Source organism: Pelobates fuscus, chromosome 1 (genome assembly GCF_036172605.1).
Source record: "Pelobates fuscus isolate aPelFus1 chromosome 1, aPelFus1.pri, whole genome shotgun sequence".
In the NCBI taxonomy this organism is placed as follows: domain Eukaryota; kingdom Metazoa; phylum Chordata; class Amphibia; order Anura; family Pelobatidae; genus Pelobates; species Pelobates fuscus.
Genome location: NC_086317.1, coordinates 330,061,561 through 330,085,135, shown reverse-complemented (window position 1 = coordinate 330,085,135; position 23,575 = coordinate 330,061,561).

The following is a 23,575-nucleotide window of genomic DNA, read 5'->3' as shown; positions in this document are numbered from 1 at the left end:
GAGCCAATACTGTTTTACATGGACAAAAACCTGTATGATTTTAAATAAAAGGACAAATTGTTTGGACTTTCAAAGGACATTATGGACTTTCAAAGAGACTGTGCTTGTGGATTCGATTGGAGAGGACAGTATTTCATGGACTAAATCAAACCGATTGTGTTTTCTGGTTAATGTAAACTGTATACAATTGCACAGCATAATAACTATGATACCGTTATTATTAATGTTCGGTAAAATCAATGCCCAAGGTAAATTAATGAATTAGTGAAAAATGTAAAGGTAATCGTAACAAGAATTTTGTTCTTAGGAGTTCAGAAATGAAAGGGTTAAAATGTCTTGCTTCTCCCTCTTGGAGTGTAAAAAGCAATACAGACAACTGGAAATGGCTGTGTTAAAAGGCCTTTCCTTGTAAACTGATACTTAGATCAATATCAGAAAACAAAATTAAAATCCCATAAATAATTGGTATAAGTAAATTATGATGCATTATATTTACATAAAAGCATCAAAGAGGGGCTTGAAAAATATTATTATGTACTTTAAATGTATTTAATGTGTTGATATAAATATTATAAGTTTTATTCGGATTGCTTCAAGAACACTGAAATTGAGAAGCCATACCTTGGCCTATAGAGTATTACAGACTTTCATTGTATAAGGAATGGAGACCACATCTGGTTCACTTTAAGAGTGATGTTGAAGGGCTTGTTTATAGTAACCTTTGACCTAGCCTTGAAAGCCTGAATTCCTTTGAAGACTCACATTTCTACAGGCAATTATTCATTACATCATGTATATAGAAGTTCTTTGTCTCACATATCTTGCCGCCAAATATAACGTATGACTTTAATCATAGATTTCAAATGATGCTAAGTAACTCCCCTTTTTCTAAGATAGCCACTTATTTTAAAGTAAGGCAATCTTATGTATACTCCCCTCTGTAACTGAATTTTAAACCCATAAAACTGATTGTAGTTTAGAATTCGTGGCCAATACCTTTAACATCAAAAATGGATAACAACTGGAAAATTGCTCTCTGTATTGGACAAAGAATGTTAAAGACATTTGTTATTACCAGATGGATTGTTATGTTTGAATAAACATAAGTTAACTGCAAGATATTTGATTCGATTGTTATGAAAACTGATATGTGACAAACAAAGATTTCACGGAATGCCAATTTCCTACACCCCCAGGACTCCCTAGCGCCACAACACCTCTAGCACCCACCGCTGCCCCGTTCCGTCCCTCACAAGGACAGATACCGCCACCGTCCAGATACAACGGGCGGGCCAACATCCAATGCCATTCCTGCAAACAATGGGGGCATATGGCCCGAGAATGCACCCAGAATCGCAGCAGGCCCACCTGGAATCAGGGCCGTCCAAACCCCGCACCCAGGGCGGCTGCTCACCATTACCAGAGGGACCCCGCCACTCAGGATTTATGGAGTGTGCAGGCGGAGGAACCTCTGGGCATTTTGCACGAAGTCATGTCGGTCCGAGCCACTGATAACCGGCAGCATCACCGACAACTGGTAACTCTTGAAGGAACCGAAGTGCAGGGTCTGCGAGATTCGGGAGCTACCTTAACCCTGGTAGCCCCCCCATTTGGTTTCGGAGGGCACGCATACCGGCGGATCTGTGGCCGTTCGGGTAGCCGGGGGAGCTGTATACCGACTACCCACGGCGAAAGTACATTTGAACTGGGGTGCGGGAGAGGGGACAGTGGAAGTGGGCCTAATGCAGAACTTACCAGCAGATGTTGTGTTAGGGAATGATTTGGGTCAGATGACCTCTGCCTTTGTTCCGCAGGCACCCTACCAGGAAGCCCACCCAGTAACCACACGGCAACAGGCACGCACCACGGCTACACCGATACACTCTGAGGCTCAGGTAAGAGACCACGACCCTCACCCGACTTCCATATCCTGGGATACCCCGACTACCTTTATCACCGAGGTACAGACCGATCCCACTCTACAAGTCTATAGGGACCGGGCACAAGCTGCCCAGACCGGGCTAGAGGGGGAGCATTACACGTGGGAAAAAGAGTTACTGTACCGTATCACGGCCAAGGATGTGGGGGGGTCCGTCACTTTGACGAACAAACAACTAGTGGTACCCCGGAAGTATAGGCAGGAGCTGCTCAGAATTGCTCACGATATCCCCTTATCAGGACACTTAGGGATGACCCGTACCCGGTACCGCCTAACACACGCGTTCTTCTGGCCCGGGATCTCACAGGATGTGCGACAGTATTGCACGTCCTGCGACGTCTGCCAGAGGGTAGGAAAACGAGGAGATCGCCACAAGGCCAAGTTATGCCCCCTCCCCATTATTGCCGAACCCTTCAGCAGGGTCGCCGTAGATATAGTAGGGCCCCTGCCAAAACCCAGTCCTTCTGGGAAGAAATACATTTTAACTGTGGTGGACTACGCCACCCGATATCCCGAAGCAGTCGCCCTCTCTAACATTCACGCGGAAACCGTGGCGGAAGCTCTGATACAAGTATTTTCCCGAGTAGGGTTCCCCCAGGAGATAATATCTGACCGGGGCACCCAATTTACTGCTGAGGTTACCCAACAGATGTGGAAAGTGTGTGGCATTAAGCCCATAGTCAATTCAGCCTACCACCCCCAGTCCAATGGACTATGTGAACGCTTTAATGGGACGCTGAAGCAGATGCTTCGGACGTTCGGGGAAACCCACAAAGACTGGGAGAGATTTCTACCTCACCTGCTCTTTGCGTATAGAGAGGTTCCCCAAGAATCGACTGGGTTCTCCCCATTCGAACTACTGTTCGGGAGAAGAGTACGGGGACCTTTAAACTTAATTAGGGAGCACTGGGAGGGGGAGAGTATCGCTAGCGAAACCCCTATAGTATCGTACGTGCTGGAGTTCCGAGACCGACTGGAGGCGCTAACTCAGGCCGTACACACCAACCTCCAGGCGGCCCAACAACGTCAGCGGCGATGGTACGATAGGGGAGCCAGGGACCGCAGCTTTCAAGTGGGGCAGAAGGTTTTAATTTTAAAACCTGTCCGCACAGATAAGCTGCAGGCCGTCTGGCAAGGCCCATACCAGGTAGTGGAGCAGCGATGCGACACTACCTATGTGATTGGCCCCTGCTCCGGGGTAGGGAAGAGACGCATGCTTCACGTCAACCTGCTCAAACCCTACCACGAGCGGATAGAGGATGTGACGGCAATCTGTGCCTCAGCCCTAGAAGATCAGGAGAACTTACCACTACCTGATCTGCTAGAACAGGAAGAGCCGGTAGAGCCCTCCCGGGGGGTTCAACTGGGGGAGCGGCTAAGCCCTCGCGAGCGTGCCCAGATACAGGAGCTGATCGTAGCTAAAGGGGCTACGTTCTCTAATTTACCTGGGTACACTCCGCTGGCCACCCACCGAGTTGAAACCCCGGGACAGCTACCTATGCGGCAGGCCCCGTATAGGGTCCCGGAATCCGTCCGGACTCATATGAAGGCCGAGCTGGATGAAATGCTGCAGTTAGGGGTTATCGAACCCTCAGATAGCCCCTGGGCATCACCGGTAGTCCTGGTGCCTAAAAAGGACGGCACAACCCGATTCTGCGTTGACTACCGGAGGCTGAATGACAAGACCGTGTCTGACGCCTACCCGATGCCCCGTATAGACGAACTGCTAGATAAAATGGCACGAGGCCAGTATCTCACTACAATTGACTTATGTAAGGGATACTGGCAGATTCCTCTAGCCGATGATGCCATCCCCAAGTCGGCGTTTGTCACCCCGTTTGGCCTGTACCAGTTCAAGGTCATGCCCTTCGGGATGAAAAACGCTCCGGCTACTTTTCAGCGGATGGTAGATCGGCTACTGGACGGCTTCCAAGACTATGCCTGTGCCTACCTGGACGACATAGCCATCTTCAGCCAGACTTGGGAGGACCACCTCCAACATATAGGGGCGATCCTAGATCGTATTGGGGGAGCGGGGTTAACGCTGAAACCGAGTAAGTGCCACATAGGGATGGCCGAGGTGCAGTATCTAGGACACCGAGTAGGGTGTGGGCAGCAGAGACCCGAGCCAGCCAAAATTGAGGCCGTGGCCAAGTGGCCTACCCCCAGGACCAAAACCCAGGTGCTAGCGTTTTTAGGGACTGCAGGGTATTATAGGAAATTTGTACCCGACTACAGTACCCTGGCCAAACCCCTGACGGACCTGACCAAAAAGAACCTTCCCCGACTGGTTGTCTGGGCCCCAGAGTGTGAGCAGGCATTCCAACAGCTCAAGACCGCACTAACTAATGCTCCTGTGTTAATGGCTCCTGATCCAACTAAAAGATTTCTTGTCCACACAGACGCTTCAATGTTTGGATTGGGGGCAGTGCTGAGCCAAGTGGGAGCCGATGGCGGAGAACATCCCGTAGCCTACTTAAGCCGCAAGTTGTTACCCCGCGAAGTAAGCTACGCCGCCATCGAGAAAGAATGCCTGGCCGTGGTGTGGGCCCTTAAAAAGTTACAGCCCTATTTGTACGGACAACCTTTTTCTTTACTCACAGATCACAACCCGTTAGTGTGGCTAAACCGTGTGTCTGGAGACAATGCCAGGCTGCTGCGCTGGAGCTTGGCGCTGCAGCCCTTTGACTTTACTATCCATTACCGGCCAGGAAAACAAAACGGTAACGCTGACGGGTTATCTAGACAGACTGAACTCGAGAAGTGATCTGTGAGTACTCTCCCGGACATCCCCAAGCCGATCCGTTTGGATCAGACTGTGTATGCCGGCTTGGTTCTGGGGGAGCAGTGTGGCAAAACTAGCCACTTCTGGACTGTAGTTATTAAAGGTTGTCCGTAGGCTGGATATGTACTGTGTATTTTAACCTGTGTATGTACCGTGTTGTGGCCGTTCGCAGGCTGGCCGCCGTATGCGGCCAGCGCACCAAGCAGTCATACGACGAAACACGGCTATCCTGGCCGTTCGCCGTACGAATCCGGGCTCCCTAGGTCGACCACACATTCCCAAGTCGTGTGGTACCAATTCACCGATTGCAACCTTGTTGCAATCGGGGATTAAGGGCTCTCCGAGGTGGCCGTCGATCCATTACCGACCATGCGGCGGTCGGCCATCTTGGATCCTTTGTCCCTACCGCGGTGTTCGGTCGTCGAGAGCCTGGAACTGGAAACGGCTACTCGATGATCTGAACGCCGCTGGACTTCCAGCACGTTCGGGAGTCCCGCGTTCGGTCCATTGTATGTCCCGTATTTATTCGGTGCTTTTAAACTCACTTTAATGTTTTGTTGTATTATGTGCGGCGTTCGGTCAATTCAGCTGGGATCGGAGCGGTATTCTCCCAAAGTGTGCGCTCCGACCCCAGCTATCTACCGAACGTTCAACTATTGCAAAGTACCGAATAATGTGTGATTTCTGTATTTTAATGTAAATTGTCGGTTTCGCTGCACGAGGAGATAATCCACTTAGTCGTCCATTTTAGAGGGAGTATCTCCCTCGTGCAGCAAGGCCTGTTGGGAAAGTCACGATGCATGGTGGGAGAAATCCCCTGGAATTACTGTCGGGAAACCCCTTGCACGGGGAACTGTATAAATATACTGCCTGTGAATAAACCGAGTTCAGTTGACTCCCAAACTGTGTTTCGTCCGGTTATTGGGAGGATGGGGAATATTGCCGTGCTTTCTGTCTTGACTGTGGATTTCCTGAGGATACCAACGGATATCGTGGACTAATATACTGCGTTCCGTAACACATGGCTTTTAAATACATTCAGTGAAGTACAATGCAGTACACTGCAGCATATATTTTATATAATATATGCTAACTAGCTCATATTTTTACTTTAACAGAGTTGAAATTATACTACCCTCCTAGAAAAAATGCAACCGGTGGTTATACATCCTTTGCTTCCCTAAATGCTCTGCAAAAATAAATAGTTATAAAATGATTAAAAATAATATATATGTAAGATAAATCAGGGCAAAATAAAATTGTAACTATACAGGATCTCTGATAACTTTTAAACTTAACTTATTAAAGGCTTATTTAAGTAAAATGTTAAATACATTTACAGCTTTAAATGTGACCAAAAGATACTAAGTGATGTGTTAAGCAGCCAGCCCAATTCACTAGAATAGCATAAGTATTCTACTATTTAAAGTGCACAATTCCTGCACATAATGACTTTGCTTACTCAGGTACAGTCTTTAGTCTATTGCAATGGCAGGATTAAGGTCCACCAATTTTAAAAAGGGAAAGCTTACTTAAATAAGTGGTACTATCCCACTGTACCTGTAGTGCTAGCAGTAAGGAAATTAGAACAATGATATTGTACTACTGACTGTAATCAGATCAGACACATGTAATCTCAGTGAATTTCATAAACTAGGTTTTCATAAAATAATATAAAATAAGATTAAATATCAAAGTTGTTTATATATAAATACACCAATGTTGTTTATAAATAAATGTAAATAGACTAGGTAGTAAGAGCATTTACATGCATTCAGCAGCCTGCTCTCTCAGAGCCAGAAACGGATTTATAAAAAAATAAAAATAAAGAATAGGTTTTAAAAAAAAGTCCACAGTCAACCACACATGATGGGTGAAATAATTGCTTCTTTAAAAGCTATATGCTGCCGCAATTATGTATATAAATACAGATTAAGGCACAGCGTAGAAATAAAAATACAGTTTCAAATCTCATATATGGGGATTCAGTTCCACCACATATTCTACAGTACCCCAAATATTGGTGTATCTTACACTAATTCCAGTGGGAGATAGTGCTAATGCTGAAAGAGGCTAATTTTAATAATAATAATAATAATAATAATAATAATAATAATAATAATAATAATAATAATATGTTGTAAGAGCATTGTGAATATATATAATGCAAAATTAATTTGATATTGCAAAGCCTGACATTAACAATTAAGAAAAAAAGAAAAAGAATGCATAAAGAATAATGCATAAAAAATGCAGTGTCAAGTAAAGTGATAATGCTCTGATATGGTAAATCCCATTGCATATCACATATCATATATGCTATATGAAAAGTATAATTAAGGTAACTTTACTGTCCAAAGCCCCCTCACATCTATTTTATAGAATCTATACTTTTCTGTGGTCACCTCCAAAGAAGCCTCTGAAACTGGGGTGCTCATCCTAAAAGGAATCAGATTTCACACTTAAAAAAAATAAATTAAATAAAATAAAAAATATAATAATAGAAGGGTATTCTACAAACACAACCTCCAGCAATGTATCTAAGGAATGTAAACTTCTACAGGCCTTTACAGACTTTGGATTACAAATACAATTACTACTTTTAACTTTGGATTACAATTCGTATCCGGATCTATCCAAAAATATCTTACTCTGGAACCTGGTGTTCTTTTCAATTCTTTCCTAGACAAAAGCTTTGCTCATTTTAATCAACCACCTTTACAGGCAAAGATCACACTACGGATGTTTTACTGTTACAACAATGATCAAAGATGCTGGGAGCACAAAAAAAACCTAGACTGTTGGAGAACTTTGGTTCACTAATTTAAGGAAGAAATTGTCTACAATGCCCACAGTTTAATGGAGAGGGTGTTATGGGCAAATGCAAATATTACAAGTTTTAGAATGAAATGTTGTATTTCTTAAACTGTGTACTTTGTCTTTAAGAGATATTGCAAATTGACAAGGTGTTAGAAATGGACATATTGTTTTTCATAGATGTTTCTTTAAGCAATAACCTCAGTGCATAATGTTTGCGCCATTTTGTCCCAGACGAATTACAATAACAATAACGCATAAACAAATGTCAAGGCTATACTACGACTCTTTCAGTACACAATATACTGTGGTAACCCCAAGTTAATGGAACTTCCCCAAATCCGGGAATCTCCCACGACTGTGCACTTGCGTCTTAGTATAAACAACAGATAAGCTATTCAGACTTTGGGAAGCCATCTTGTCCCAAGTTGGTGGAAGTTCCCCAGGTCCGGGAGTTTCCCATGACGTGTGCACTTGCTTTTAGTTATGGCCTTGTATCTAAAGGGAGGTCCTAAATTGATTTAAAGTAGACAAGTTACTTTTTCATATATGAACTATGGTGACTCTAATATGACGACACTTAAGGTATAAATAAGTGTACTTTTAAATGTTAAGACACAGAGGAGAGACTTGGAGACAGACGCTGCTCCATCTTAAAATGACTGAGAGGCTGACATGATGACATGTTCAGAAGGGTATGTTAACCTATTAATGATATTTGCAAGCATTTAATTTCATCTTAGAAACTCTGCTATAATGGATTTGATATGTCTATATTTATATTTTTATATAATAAATATCTAAAAGACAAAAACTATTGCTTCCAAGACAATCCTTATTTTATATTGTATTCTCAATTATTTATATATGTTAAATAGAGGATCTCTTACTAACTATATAACATTATGGCTAAGATATCTGTATGGTTAGCCCTGCTAAGTTCTATGCTTTAAGACATTATAGAGGTAAATAAGGGAACCGCCAGCGGTTACAATAACAAATTACAAAGTAATCACTTACCCTGAGAAAGCTGTGAGCCCCAAAACCATGTGTAAACGCTAATGGGTGATTGCAGAAACTGCCGTGGCGATCCCATCCGTGAATGATGACGTCACAAGAAATGCGACTAGGAAAAAGCGTGATCATGTGTCTAGGTAACCAGGGAAACCAAGTGTGGGCAGACTGACGTGATGTGTAGATTTACGAAACTTACAAATATTAAAGAAGTATGGGAATGGACTAAATTTATCAGTGGAGCTAGGTGCTAAATTGGACATGTGCTGTCTGAAGAGGTGGGGCTCCTAATAGTACAAAAACCTTAAAGACGGCATAATGTATATAGATAAGATAGATAGCGATATAATGAACAAAGTTAGTATACTGATGAATAGTTGGTCGCAGAGGGCATGAGCAGGAAGGTGAAGATAGGGAATGCTAAGATATATGAGAGTAGAGGTGATGAGTCGTGTAGGCACAAAAAGTGTAAAGAGGGAGTGTGTGTGAAACGTGACCAACCAGAGAAACAAAAAAACAATAAAAGTGAGAACCGGTGAAAAGTGACCCTAAGATCCAGTGTGTATGTATGAAAATATGTACACGAGATAATGAAAAAGAGTAGTGGCATGCATGTGGTCGTGCATCAGATGGGCACAAGGATAGGGATAACTGGTGGAGGTCTACTGAGAATGGTGGATGTGGATAAGAGAGTGAATAGAGCCCAGAGCGCGACTGTAGACTTGGTATAGACTATGCCCAAATATGTGCAGATAGTTACATGCAGATAGACAGGACCAAGTCCAAAAGTACCTAGATGGCATATATCAACGCCTAAAATGGTAAAAAAACATCATAATGCAGGAATTGAGCAGAAGAATGAACAGGTAGACCTTCTTGGTCAAAAACATAATGAGGAAAAACATCATAGTAAGCAGATAAACATAAATATCAATAAAATTAAAAATAAAAATAAAAATAAAAATAAAAATAAAAAAATGATAACAATATTGCCGACGGCCAAAATAGAGGTGTCCAAGTATTGATAGTCCTGACACTTTATAGGTTTTTTGAAAAAATTCCAAGAGAATGCAAAAGGAGTCAGCGAGTATCCAAGAAAGCATGGAGGGAAACGTATTCATTCAGACCCCTGGGGTATAAGGTGTCCAGTGTCTTGATCCAATAGGCTTCCCGTTGGAGCAGGATCCTAGAACGATCACCCCCCCTGGACAGGGGGGGGATGTGATCAATGGCTATGAATTTGAGCGTGGGTAAACGGTGGTTCATCTCCAAGAAATGCTTGGCCACCGGTTTGTCTGTCTTGCTGTCCCTAAAGGCCGTCATGATGCCTGAACGGTGGCCCCACATTCTGTCTCGTAGTGTGAGGTCAGTTTTACCCACGTAGTATAGTCCACAGGGACACGATATTAAGTATACTACGTGGGTGGTGAGACAGGTAATGTGGTGTTTAATAGGGTAAAGTTTCCCTGAGTGTGGATGGGCAAACGAAGAACCTGTGAGCATGTGGCCACACGTGACACAGTTGGTGCATTTAAAGCAGCCTGTTTTACTGTGCGTTTTTAGTGTCCCGTATTGTTCAGGGCAGTCATTGTGGACCAAAATGTCCCTGAGGTTCCGATTCCGTTTGAAGGCAATGCGGGGGGGATGTACAAAGGCAGAGTGAAGTGTAGGATCGGTGGATAATAGGTCCCATCTCCTGCGGATAGCCTTGGCAATTTGATCACTAGCCGTGTGATATAACAGGGGTAGTGTAACGATCCTGGGTTTGTCAGACGGCGTCCTGGGTAGTGAACCAGGTTTGTTGTGGATCTCACAGGCTCTGTCTAATGCGCGTTTCAATGTTAGATATGAATATCCTCTTTTCAAAAACGCTTGTTGCATCGAGGAGATCTGTGTCCTGGTGTTGTCCAGGTCTGAGTTGTTCCTCAGAACTCTGAGGAACTGTGAGATCGGGAGAGATCTCTTGAGTGCACTAAGATGAAAACTAGTTGCATGTAGGACAGTGTTGCGGTCTGAGCTTTTCTTGAATAAGGTGTATCCAATGGCTTGGTTGGAGCGAAAAATTTCTACGTCTAAGAATTGTATCCTCTCAATGTCACAGCAATGACTGAAACGTACCGGAGAGTTTATCGTGTTCAACTCTTGAATCATGGTCTCGAAGGATAGAGGAGGACCCGCCCACAGCATGAGGATGTCGTCCACATATCGAAGATATAGAATGAGGTTGGACTGAAATCTTGATAGGATGTACTTCTGTTCATATGCGTACATATAACTGTTGGCGTAGTTCGGGGCTATGGCCGATCCCATCGCATATATATATATATATATATATATATATATATATATATATATATATATATATATATATATATATATATATACACACACACATACTCACATCAACGTTAAAACATATTCCTATTCACAAATCAAAGTTATATAAGCAACAGGTTTCAATAAGCCAAATATATAACGATGAATAGATGGAATTGCACTCTGATTCCTTTGAGAACTCATTCCCAATATATGTTACATAGTGCCATAATATCCTTCTTTAGAACAGGTGCTCAAAATTGCACAGCATATTCAAGATATTGGCTAACCAGTGATTTATAAAGAGCCAAAATGATATTATCATGCCAAGAATGAAAGCCCTCTTTAATGCATGACAATACCTTACTGACCTTAGCCACTGCTGATTGGCATTGCACATTGTTGCATAGTTTTTTATCTATAACAATTCCAAAGTCCTTTTCGTGTGTTGTTATCCCTAATTCGCCTCCATTAAGGGTATACGTTGCTTGTGCATTCTTTACGCCGAAGTGCATAACTTTGCATTTTTCAACATTAAATTTCATCGGCCATTTGAGTGCCCAGTCCCCCAGTCTTTCTAAATCCCTCTGCAGCAAAGTAATATCGTATTACTTTACAGAGTTTTGTGTCATCTGCAAACACTAAAACATGGCTTTCAATGCTTTCTTCAAGATCATTTAGAAACATGTTAAATAAAAGGGGTCCCAGAGCAGAACCCTGAGGGGCACCACTTGCCACCTCTGTCCAGCTTGAAAATTTACCATTAATGACAACTCTTTGTACTCTGTTTTTAAGCCAACGTTCTACCCAAGAATAAGCATTTTCATCTAACCCGATTTCTTTGAGTTTGAACACTAATCTATTGAGTAGAACTCTGTCAAATGCCTTGGTAAAATCCAAATAGATCACATCCACTGCAACATCCTGATCTATACTTCTACTTACTTCTTCGTAGAATGCAATCAAGTTAGTTTGACATGACCTGTTTCACATGATTTTTGCTGATAACCATGTTCTTCTCAAGGAATTTTTGAATATTATCCTTTAATAACCTTTCAAATACATTTCCAGCCACAGATGTTAAGCTCACAGGTCTATAATTTCCAGGCAAGGATTGAGAATTTTTGAATATAGGAACCACATCTCCGTTCCTCCAATCCTCTTGTACACTTCCTGAAAGAAAAGAATCTTGACAGATTAAAAACAGAGGTTCACTTTTTTCTACACTTAGTTCCTTAAGTACTCGTGGAGGAATACCGTCAGGCCCTGGAGCTTTGTTTATAATAACTTTGTTTCTATTTTTCTGCAATTTTTTAGCAGCAATCATTTGCACATCTATTACCATGGGATCTTCCTTATTATATTAATATATACAGAGGATAATTAGTTATTTAAAATTACTGCCTTTTGATATTGCAATTACTGTTGCTATTGCAACACAATACAGAAATCTTTTATGCATTAATAGTTGTCCTGCCCAGTATTTCTAGTTTCTATGAGATGATACTCAGGTAAAAGTCTGATTCTTTTACCAATCTGTGAATTGCTTTGTACTTCAATATGCATTATTTAAAACTGCTGTTCCAACTGAACTGTTAAATCGACTAATTGTATACAGTTGTTGGTAATTGGTCAGCTGTGTCTTAATGCTTGATTATATACCATTGTAGTCACTAGTGTACTAAAATAATAAGTACAATACAAATACACTCGCTATATATAAATACTGGCAAGACCCATACAAAACCTTGCTTTAATTTTGGACTTGTTTGAGCATCTTAGATTAAGACACATTGTTAATCATATATACAACATTTAAAAAAAAAAAACACTTAATAAGACTTAAAAAGGACACATCTTAACCATTTAAGGACAGAGGCAATTGTTCACTTTCTGATCCAAAACAAAACCTAGAAAATGTGCTAGGTGTTTGTTCCACTGTAACATAAGGGTTTTTATTTAGGTGCCTCCATACATAGTATATTGTTTTTAGAGGAAATAAAGAGCTTTCATTGAATATCCTGTCTATATCCATAGGACAAAATTAAGTGTGCATAAAATATAAAAATTGTGGGGGGCGGAGCCTAACTGCCGAGCCAGCCAGACGCACCTTGCTGGAGCTCCTGGGGAAAACTGCCTAAAACATTAACTATGTTAATATTACTTGGAAAACCGATAACTGCAATACCCACAGCACTTGTATGAACCCCCACAAAAATCATCCGATCTGAGTTTTGACCTGCGTTGGGCTGTTCTGGATTGCGGGAAGATGGAGGCCTACTACACGAGGGAGGGAGGGAGGCGGCCGATCCCTCAGCCCTCGGGCTCCTATACTTCCGCAGGGACCATTAGAGCACAGCTGAATCCCCCCCCCACGACGGTGAGGGAAATTCCGGCACCCATCAGCCGGGCTGTGAGGTCTGGAGGCACACCTGATCAGCGACACGAGACGGATAGCTCATGTAAAATGGTGGTACAGAGCACCCCTGACAATGGACGACGGCTGCCCGACCTCCAACTCAGACTAGACAAGCTACTTGAAAACTTCTGGCGCAAACTGGAGAACAAAATGCACCCACCTGCCTCACAACTGCCGAGCCATCTACCCAAAAAGCAGCCCCAACAAGGGAGAAAGAACCCGAAAGTCCCGACTGCACAGCGGGCCTCAGAACGGCGGCGGACCAAGCGGCGCACCCTTCATCAACACAAGAAGTCAAACATCTACAAGAAACACCACCAGGGGCATAAAGCACGACTGGAGAGCATGGCCATACAAGTTTACCTGGCAGCACCAGGGTCTAGAGGGCCGCAACGCCTCACTCCACTCCAGCTACAGATACTGCTTGGAAGCCAGCCTCTGCTAACAACGTCTGGGCACAGAGACCTACGAAGCCCTGCCATGCTCCAAAACTGTGGGGAACCCCTGACAGGCATCGGCTGAGCGGGGAGCCAGAGCACATACCCCAGACATGGACGCATTACAGAGACTCACAAGCAGCAGACACCGGGTAGAGGTCTCACCACACCTACCACAGATCAGTACTAAGCTTATGTTTCTGATAACAGATAGTGAAAAAAGTGATAAGTGCTCTCTATCCAATAAAGCAGATATTCACCAACAAGGAGTTCCTTTTACCTTGTGAACAATAGAACAAAACAAGCAAGTAAATTAGGTGGACAGCGCTAAGAATTATTATAATAAAATCATACATACACAGGTAGCAGCAGATTTCGCAATTGTGTGTCTTACTCTTAAAAAAAGGGAAATAAAAGTACAATGATAGTGCAGTATGTTATGAATAATATGGTTATAAAGATATATTCCAAAGGGGCACTCAAGTTTTCCAGAGCTTATAAAGCTCTATTTTAGGAGCCTGGACGGAACAATCCCCGTCTAAGGATTTCTTTTTGCTGGTATCAGATTCCCAAGGTAGTGCGATTCATCATATGAAAAAAATAAGGATGTATACCAATGGTACAGTACGTATGTAAAAGTAGGATAAGTAAATAATATTTGACCTACTTACATTTGCTAGAGCAATGACCTGCTCTAGTGTATGGAGCTTTAGGTGGAACAATCCCCACCTAGGGATATATGTAGATCAGGAACAGCAGAGTGATGGTGTAACGGAACCGCTGGCACCCCGACCGGGTACCCTCCGCTGACGGATGCTCCTAGTGCTTTCCGAGGTCTCCAAGCACTCCACCAGACACCATAACCACTGTAGACTCCCACGAACCGCCGCAGCTTGGTTGGGGCCTCGCCACGCTACCCACTCTGGACCCAAGACCAGGGACTAGCTTCCAGTAGATGGACCTCTCCGAATTCCAGAGAGCAGGAACAGGAACAAGCTCTTAGCAGAGCTCAGCGATAATACCCTGGGGAGTATAGTGATTATAGCAATCCCCAGAGTGTAGTTCTCCAATCCCCCAAACATGAGCCGAAACTTCATGAAGGTACAAGATGATCTCAGGTGCTAGCACACCCAGTCTGCTTTTATTTCCATCTTACACATAAAAGACCGCCCACAGGGGCGGGGTAAAACAGCCAATAGCATAACGGTTACAACCCACAAGTTCCCTCCCCTCAGATAACCAGTTAACATAATTATTACAGCCAGGGAAAATACAGTTTTTATACATGTGCTATAACTTTAAAACTGTACATCCAATCTTCACAAAAACCATATATTTAGAATCAGCACACTTCAAACATAAACCCTTCCAAAAATCAGCCAAATCCCTCCAGTGGATCAAACGTTAGCTGGGAGTCCTTTATGACCGACCGCAAGCACAATTTCCTGCCCAAAACAGTTCCATAGATTTGGGCTGTGCGGTCGGTCAATTTCATGCCGAAAAAACGACTAAGTCCCATTTCAAACGGGACTTAGTCTCTGGAGCTGCATGTTCAGTATGGAAGAAGGTAAGGGTCAGCGGTGTTCGGTAAAATGTGTAGCCGATTTTAGTTCCACAGAATCTTTAGCATACACCGCTGACCGCATTCGACTGAACAAAGATGGCCGCCGCCACGTGCAATTAACCGGCAGTAACCTCACAGCCTGGGAGGTAAATTGCCTGCACACTTTAACTTCTGGGTGGCCTGCCTGTGTGGTACTTGGTTCAGTAAGCCCTATTTACTGAACCAAGTGTGGGAAAGCCAGGAACAAGTTATTTTACAGGTCTGGGGACATAGTTTTAAAGGGGCATTGTTCAGCAAAGTCACAATATGTCCCCAGACGGTTCTTAAAGGGCCATACACACACAATAAAAGTTCATACTTTTCAGGGGCCATAGTCTTAAAGGGTATTGTTACCCAAAGTCTCAATATGTCCCCAGACAGTTCTTAAAGGGCCAGCAGCAGTACAATAAAATACAATATGCCCAAATATAGTTCTCTAAACGTACCAATTTTCAAGGGGCCATAGTCAGCAGGTAGGAGGCGGGCAAACAGGCTTCTCCAATGCCCAGTGGCGTGGTTGGTTTCGTCACAGATGGTAAGAGTATAAGGAGCTCAAGAATGACTGGGTATTAAAACAGAATCTTTATTAATAAACAGAATAAATAAAACTATTTAAAAGTGAACTATATAGTAAAAAGAAGTATAAATAAAACCAGTCCTTGTAGGCAATCCTTAATCTCCACTTGACATGTTTCGCTTACAGCTTTCTCAAAAGTGAATGTCTGCTGTTCAGGTCAGTTGAAGTTTAAATAGTCTCTTAATTTCTCTATTCAGTTCTGGTGTGCATAGTCTGTAATTCTAATTCCAGGTCATTTGTTACATCACTTCCGGTTTGGTGGATATCTCCATGATGATATGTCCAGGAAGTGATAGTAGCGCCATTTTGGATAAGGGCAAAAATCCAGTTAACTAAGTGAAAGTAGTGCCATTTTGAATAAGGGCAAAAGTCCAGTAAACTACATGATAGTAGTGCCATTTTGGATAAGGGCAAAAGTCCAGTAAAACAAGTCTGTACTTCTGGTTTCAGGTCATTCGTTACATCACTTCCGGTTTGGTGGGTATCTCCATAATGGTGTATACAGGAAGTGATGGTAAAGCCATTTTGGATAATGGCAAAAGTCCAAGAAAAAGAGGGGTTAATATAAAAGTAAATTAAAACAAACAAATCAAGGTGTAATCTTGCATATTTTCTGCATATATAGTTATAGAGATTATAATAGTGCTAAATGCTGAATAGGGATCGCCGTATATCACATGTATTTACACAGCGATCTCTTTTAAATAGTACTAATAGACATCTGGAACAAGTCTGGATGTATATAATAGAAATCCAAATCTTTTTCTCTTTTTTTTTTTTTTTTTTATTTTAAAAATAACCAGTCGAAGAAAATTTGGTTAAAAAAGGGGAAAAAAAAAATTCATATACACAAATGAATTATAAAAAACATATTTAAAAAAAAAATCTAAATTCTATATTGTTCCAGATGATAGTACAATTTTACAAACCAAACATTTTATGATTGATTGTGCATAACTTTAAAAAGAGTGTATTATAAAAAGGATATTATAAAAAATGTATTAGATCGAATTCTATATTGAGACCGCTTGGGTGGAGGGTGTCTAGGCGATGGACCCATTCCATTTCTAGTTTACTTATATTTTTAATATTGTCACCTCCTCTCCAATGAGGTTTATATTTGGCGATTCCTATGAATTTTAATTGACTAGGGTCTTTATTGTGCAGTATAAAGTGGGCGGAAACAGAGTGGCTCATGAGTCCTTTTTCTATATTTCGACAATGTTCGCTTATTCTCACTTTTAGTGGTCTAATTGTCCTGCCAACATATTGTAGTCCGCAAGGACACTCTAACAAATATATTACATTGGTACTGTTACACGTTATTACATCACATATGCAAAAAAATTTGTTCGTATTCATTGATTTAAAATTTGGGATGAATTTGTAATTTTTTTGCGTTTTCTTACATGCTGCACATACATTACATTTAAAAAAACCTTTCTTAGTGTTTAAAAAATTCTGTTTGTTTTTTTCCTGTGTATGTTTATGTTTAGTGTAGTTTTTAGTAAGTTTCATTTTTAGATTGGGGGCGCCTCTAAATATTATAGTTGGTTTATCGGGTAAGATCCTTTTTAGTAGATTGTCCTCTTTTAGTATGTTCCAATGTTTATTATTCTTTTAATCTGTTTGCTTTTATTGTTATAATCAAATATCAAAGGGAGGGAAAATTTATTGTCTGGTCGAATTTTGTGATTTTTTTTTCGTTAATAATGATTCTCTATCTGTGTTACCTATTTGTTCTATTTCTTTGTCTAAATACTTTGGGTTATACCCCTTTTCTATAAATTTCTGTTTGATATTGTTAGCCTGTAATTGAAAGGTGTCTTTTTCGGAACAATTTCTTCTTAATCTAAGGAGTTGACTTTTTGGTACCCCATTTAGCCATACTGGGTTATGGCAGCTATCTTGGCTAATAAAAGTATAAGCATGTACTTTTTTAAAATGTGTTTTTGTTGAAAGAGTACAGTCTTTAATATAAATATCTAAATCTAAATAGGTTACTTCCTTTTGACTAAAATTTGCTGTTAAAACAATGCCCTCTGTATTTGTATTTAAATAATTGATAAAATCTTTTGCTTCGGATATGGGACCATCCCAAATAAATAAAAGATCGTCGATTAATCTAAAGTAGGAGACCAGGCTTGCTCCCCAGCCATGCCCCTCCCATATATATCTATTTTCCCATTCTGCCATGAAGAGGTTGGCATAGCTGGGGGCAAACCTGGTTCCCATAGCTGTGCCGTTTGTTTGAAGGTAGAAAGAGTTGGCAAACCAAAAGTAATTGTTATGTAATATTAGGTTTATGCCCTCTAATATAACATTTACTTGGGTTGGGTTCATATCGTTATATTTTTCCAGAATAATTTTAATGGCTGTGGTACCTTTATTGTGTGGAATAATAGTATATAATGATTTTACATCACACGTGATGAGGATGTAGTTTTCTTTCCATGTGATAGTACTGAGTTTGTTAAGTAGGTCTATTGTATCTTTGAGGTATGATTTTGTTAATTTTACATATGGTTGGAGCATAACATCGATGTACTCAGAGAGATTAGCTAGAATAGATCCTATACCGGAGACTATTGGTCTACCAGGTGGGTTATTTGGGTCTTTATGAATCTTAGGTAAAAAATAAATTACTGGGATTTTGGGATATTGTATATTGATGTATTTATATTCTTGTGGGCTTAGAATTCCTTTTGATTTGCCTTCATCTAGAAGTTTTATTAGGAGGGTTTTTATATTGTTTGTGGGGTCTTTGTTTAGTTTCTGGTATGTTTGTGTGTCATTTAGTTGATTATATGCTTCAGTCTCATACATATCTTTGGACAAAATCACTAAACCTCCCCCCTTGTCCGCTGGTTTGATTACTATTGTTTCGTCATTTTGCAATTCTTTAATGGCTTCTCTTTCTTTCTTGTTTAAATTAAATTTGTCAAATTTTCAAAAATTTCTAGTGCACCTGATTTGTAATAAGAAGGATAAAAACAAGATTTATTTTTTAAAAAACTATTTTTAAAATTATCATCATTATCATCATTAACTTGAACAAGTTTGTGAGAAACGCTACTTTAAAATGATTTTATCTTACTAAAAACGTAGAACAAGATAAACAACATACCCCTGTAGAAACAACAGAATTGAACAACCAAATGACAAATGATGATAATTTTAAAAATAGTTTTTTAAAAAATAAATCGTGTTTTTATCCTTCTTATTACAAATCAGGTGCGCTAGAAATTTTTGAAAAGAAAGTCAATGGAGACTTAAACAAAGTGAAAACAAATCATAAATATGACAAATTTAACCCAGGACATACTTGAAAACGAGATAAATCTCAATGTATCTTTCCTGGCAAAATATTTTATAAATAAATAACTCTTTCCTCCCACCCACCTAACACTATACTAACCAGCCCTATGCTTACACTAATGCTAATCATATACCTACCCTTCACTATTCCTAACCCCAAAACAGCATTAACTTAAACCCAGCATTAACCCATACCTTACCCTAACAGTAACCCTACACTAACCTTAGCCCTACAGATAAACCTTACTGAACAATAATTCTACCCTTCTCATTACAGGTAAATCTAACCTAACCCTAACTCAAACCACACCACTAACCGTAACCTTTAGGAATCCCTCTGCTAATATCAATTCTAAAATAAAATATGGGTTTCCAAGTTAAAACAGAAGACAGTTGTCTGTGACCACTATCTATTGGCCTGTTTTATAATTACATTCTATGCTTCCCAGCCGATCATATTGTGATTAGTGGTGGACAGCTGGTAGAGCCCAGAACTAATCACTATCAGTTTTGGGAACTGCAGGGAGACCCCCTTAACAAGGCTGGAGCCCAGAAACTCTGTGGCTGAGGATGATTGACCAGTCTTGATGTTATAAATGAACTAAAAGGACTCTAAGCAGCTCTGATTTCCAGAGGAGTTTCAGGTATTCATACTTACCTTTGTCTCTTGGTGTGAGTAGGGATTTAACCCTGCTCACACCACAATCTATTCACAGGCATTTCAATGTCTAAGCTGCTTGCAGTGCTGCATGCAGCTCATCGGTCAGTCTGGGGATATTAAAAATGGCCCCAGCTGACAGAGGTGGGCCCTAGATATAGACTGATACCTGGGCTTCTTGGTGTGAGCAGGTATTTATCCCTGCTTACACATATTCACAAGCATTTAAATGCTTATTTAACCCCTTAAGGACACATGACATGTCTGACACGTCATTATTCCCTTTTATTCCAGAAGTTTGGTCCTTAAGGGGTTAAATAACTGCTTGCGGTGCTGACATTTAGGACTGCATGTAGCTCATCTAAAAGTCTGGTGCAAGTAAAAATGGCTCCCTCATGTTAGCAGGGATTTAACTCTACTGATACCAAACTCGCAGGGTGTGTTAGTACACTGTAAACACATTAAAGTCCATATAATAAAAACATACTGACATTTCCTAATATTAGTAACATGAAGTTCAGGGCAGACATGTGGAAAAAAAGCATATTAGTACATTGAAGGTTTTGGGTGTGCTCTGGTACGGTTCGATCAAGAGGACCTGCAGACAGATGGTATACAAAGATTTACCAATTACTGAGTTGTTCCTTTTTGAATATGGGCAAATATTTACTCAGGGATGTGATATGTAACATTGTGTTTTATACAATGTTTAATTCCTTTTCACCCACTCAAAAAAGAAAATTGGTTAAAAATGCAGGATAATTAATATTACATAGTTACATAGTAACATAGCTGAAAAGAGACTTGCATCCATCAAGTTCAGCCTTCCTCACATATGTTGTTGCTGTTGATCCAAAAGAAGGCAAAAAACCTAGTCTGAAGCGCTTCCAATTTTGCCACAAACTAGGAAATAATTCCTTCTTGACCCCAAAATAGCAGTCAGATGTCTCCTTGGATCAAGCAGCTATTACCCCACTAATTAGAAATTATATCCTTGTATGTTATGTTTTTGTAAGTATTTATCCAATTGCAGTTTAAACATCTGTAGTGACTCTGACAAAACCACCTCTTCAAGCAGAGAATTCCATATCCTTATTGCTCTTACTGTATAAAAACCTTTGCCTTAGATGAAATCTCCTTTCTTTCAGCCTAAATGTATGTCCTTGTGTCCTATGAATAGATTTCCAGCTAAAGGTTTGTACTGGCCCCGAATATATTTGTATAAAGTTATCATATCCCCTCTCAGGTGCAGTTTTTCCAAACTAAACATTTTTAATTTTTTTAACCTTTCTTCATAACTAAAATGCTCCATTCCTTTTATCAATTTTGTAGCTCGCCTCTGGACTTTTTCTAGTGCCAGGATATCTTTCTTTAGAACAGGCGCCCAGAATTGCACAGCATATTCAAGGTGTGGTCTTACCAGCGATTTATAAAGAGGCAAAATTATATTTTCATCCGGAGAATTTATGCCCTTATTTATACATGACAAAACCATACTGGCTTTAGCAACTGCAGATTGACAATGCATATTGCTGCCTAATTTGTTGTCTATAACAATTCCCAAATCCTTCTCGTGTGTGGTTATCCCTAATTCACTACCATTTAGTGTGTAAGTTGCTTGTTCATTCTTAACCCCGAAGTGCATAACTTTGCATTTCTCTACGTTAAATTTAATCTGCCATTTTAGTGCCCAGTCCCCCAATCTATCCAAATCCCTCTGCAGCAAAGCAATATCCTGCTCACATTTTATTACTTTACAAAATTGTGTCATCTGCAAACACTGATACATGGCTTTCAATTCCTATTTCAAGATCATTTATAAATATATTAAATATAAGTGGTCCCAAAACAGAACCCTGAGGGACACCACTTACCACTTTTGTCCAGCCTGAAAATGTACCATTAATGACAACACGTTGTACTCTATCCTTATCCAATGTTCTACCCAAGAACAAGAATATTCATCTAGACCAATTTCTTTTAGTTTGAAGACTAACCTATTGTGAGGAACCGTATCAAATGCCTGGCAAAATCCAAGTAGATCACATCCACGGCAACACCGTGATCTATACTTCTACTTACTTCTTTGTAGAATGCAATTAGGTTAGTTTGGCATGACCTATGTTTTATAAAACCATGCTGGTTATTGCTAATAACAAAGTTCTTCCCAATATCAAGATGTCTTTTTACATTGAAACCTAAGCATGGTCTATTTTCCCATTTCTCATGTGCAGTGGGGTGAGTTATTTGATACACACACAAGCCATTTCGTATTAACAACATTTCTAATTTTATTTAGCATTAAATATATCAATAAACTGAAAAATATAATTAATCATTCTCATGAATTCCAACATTTCAGGAAAGTTGAATGTAATATTCCTTTGGGAAAATATCTTTTGGTTGCACGTATAACCAGTAAATAAATATACCTCACAATACATTTTTATTTCAAACCAGGTGTTCACTTGTCTTTTCATAGAATTATTACTATCAGCAGGAGAATATCTCTGTTCTCAATAAAAATGTGAAGAGGAACAGTGCTGAGATATAACTAAGTCTATGTGTACTGCAACAGTAAAATCCACTCAAAGAAATGGGTCAAACCCGAAGCACTGAGATTCACTCTAGAATAATCTAAAATGCTCGCTGGTTATCCCTAATATCACTTCTGTCATATTGCAGAATGTTAAAAAAATAAATAAAGATACTGTGAAAACTAAATACATGTTTTAATTAAGGAATAGTATTGTGCTTTCTACTTTTTTTTTATCAGGAACCAAATGCATATTAGGACTCTTTATTAAACAAGAATTGTTGAGGACATGTTTCAGAAGTCCAAAAGTTTCAGAAGCTCGAGATAATGATGGTTTGAGTTAACCATAAAAGGGACCATATTATTTTACATGCCAGAGGAATAAGTGGCCAACCCTAGTTAGGTCACATAGTGGCAGGGAACTTGGCGCACCCTGTGTCATTAGGTCTGCTAACAGACAAAATTAAATATCAATCTCCTGTGACATATGTTTCAGCACCTTTTCCTCCATAGCTTCCTGCATGTCCTCAAGTCACTTCATCTGTCAGTAGTGGGGTTCAACATTATGCCTCACCTACATTAAACAGGCAGGTGTAGAATAAATTATGGGCAATATACTGGAACCATGTTTTGACAGCTATGTGAAAGCTACCTCAACAGGACATTTGAAGCAGTACACCAGTGGCGTCAACAGGGGAGGGCTGATAGCAGTCCTGTCTGTATGTGACGGCATGTTCCTGCTGATGGCCAATCTGGGCCTGCTTACTGTATCTGTGTGTACATGTCTGTGTCTGTGCCATATATGTTTGTGTTGGTTGTTGTGTGTGTCTGTGCCCATGTGCTATTGCATATCTGTTTCTGCCCATCTGTGTCTATGTGTGCGCATATGTTTAATTGTGTGTCTGTAAGTAACTATGAGTGTGCCAAAAGTAGAGGTGTGTTGGATAAGACTAAAGTTGGAATTAGGAAGACTAAAGTTGGAATTTGGGGTCCAGGGAACCTAGGGGTAGGGCTTCAGAAAGGTTTCACCAAAGTATTATTGAGCTTGAGTTCCAGATGTTTTTGACACTAGCAGTGCCTCTGCAGTATACTGCCAAGAACAGGAGAGTACTTAGAAATGAAAATGTAGGCTAATATATTAACCAAATCAAAAATA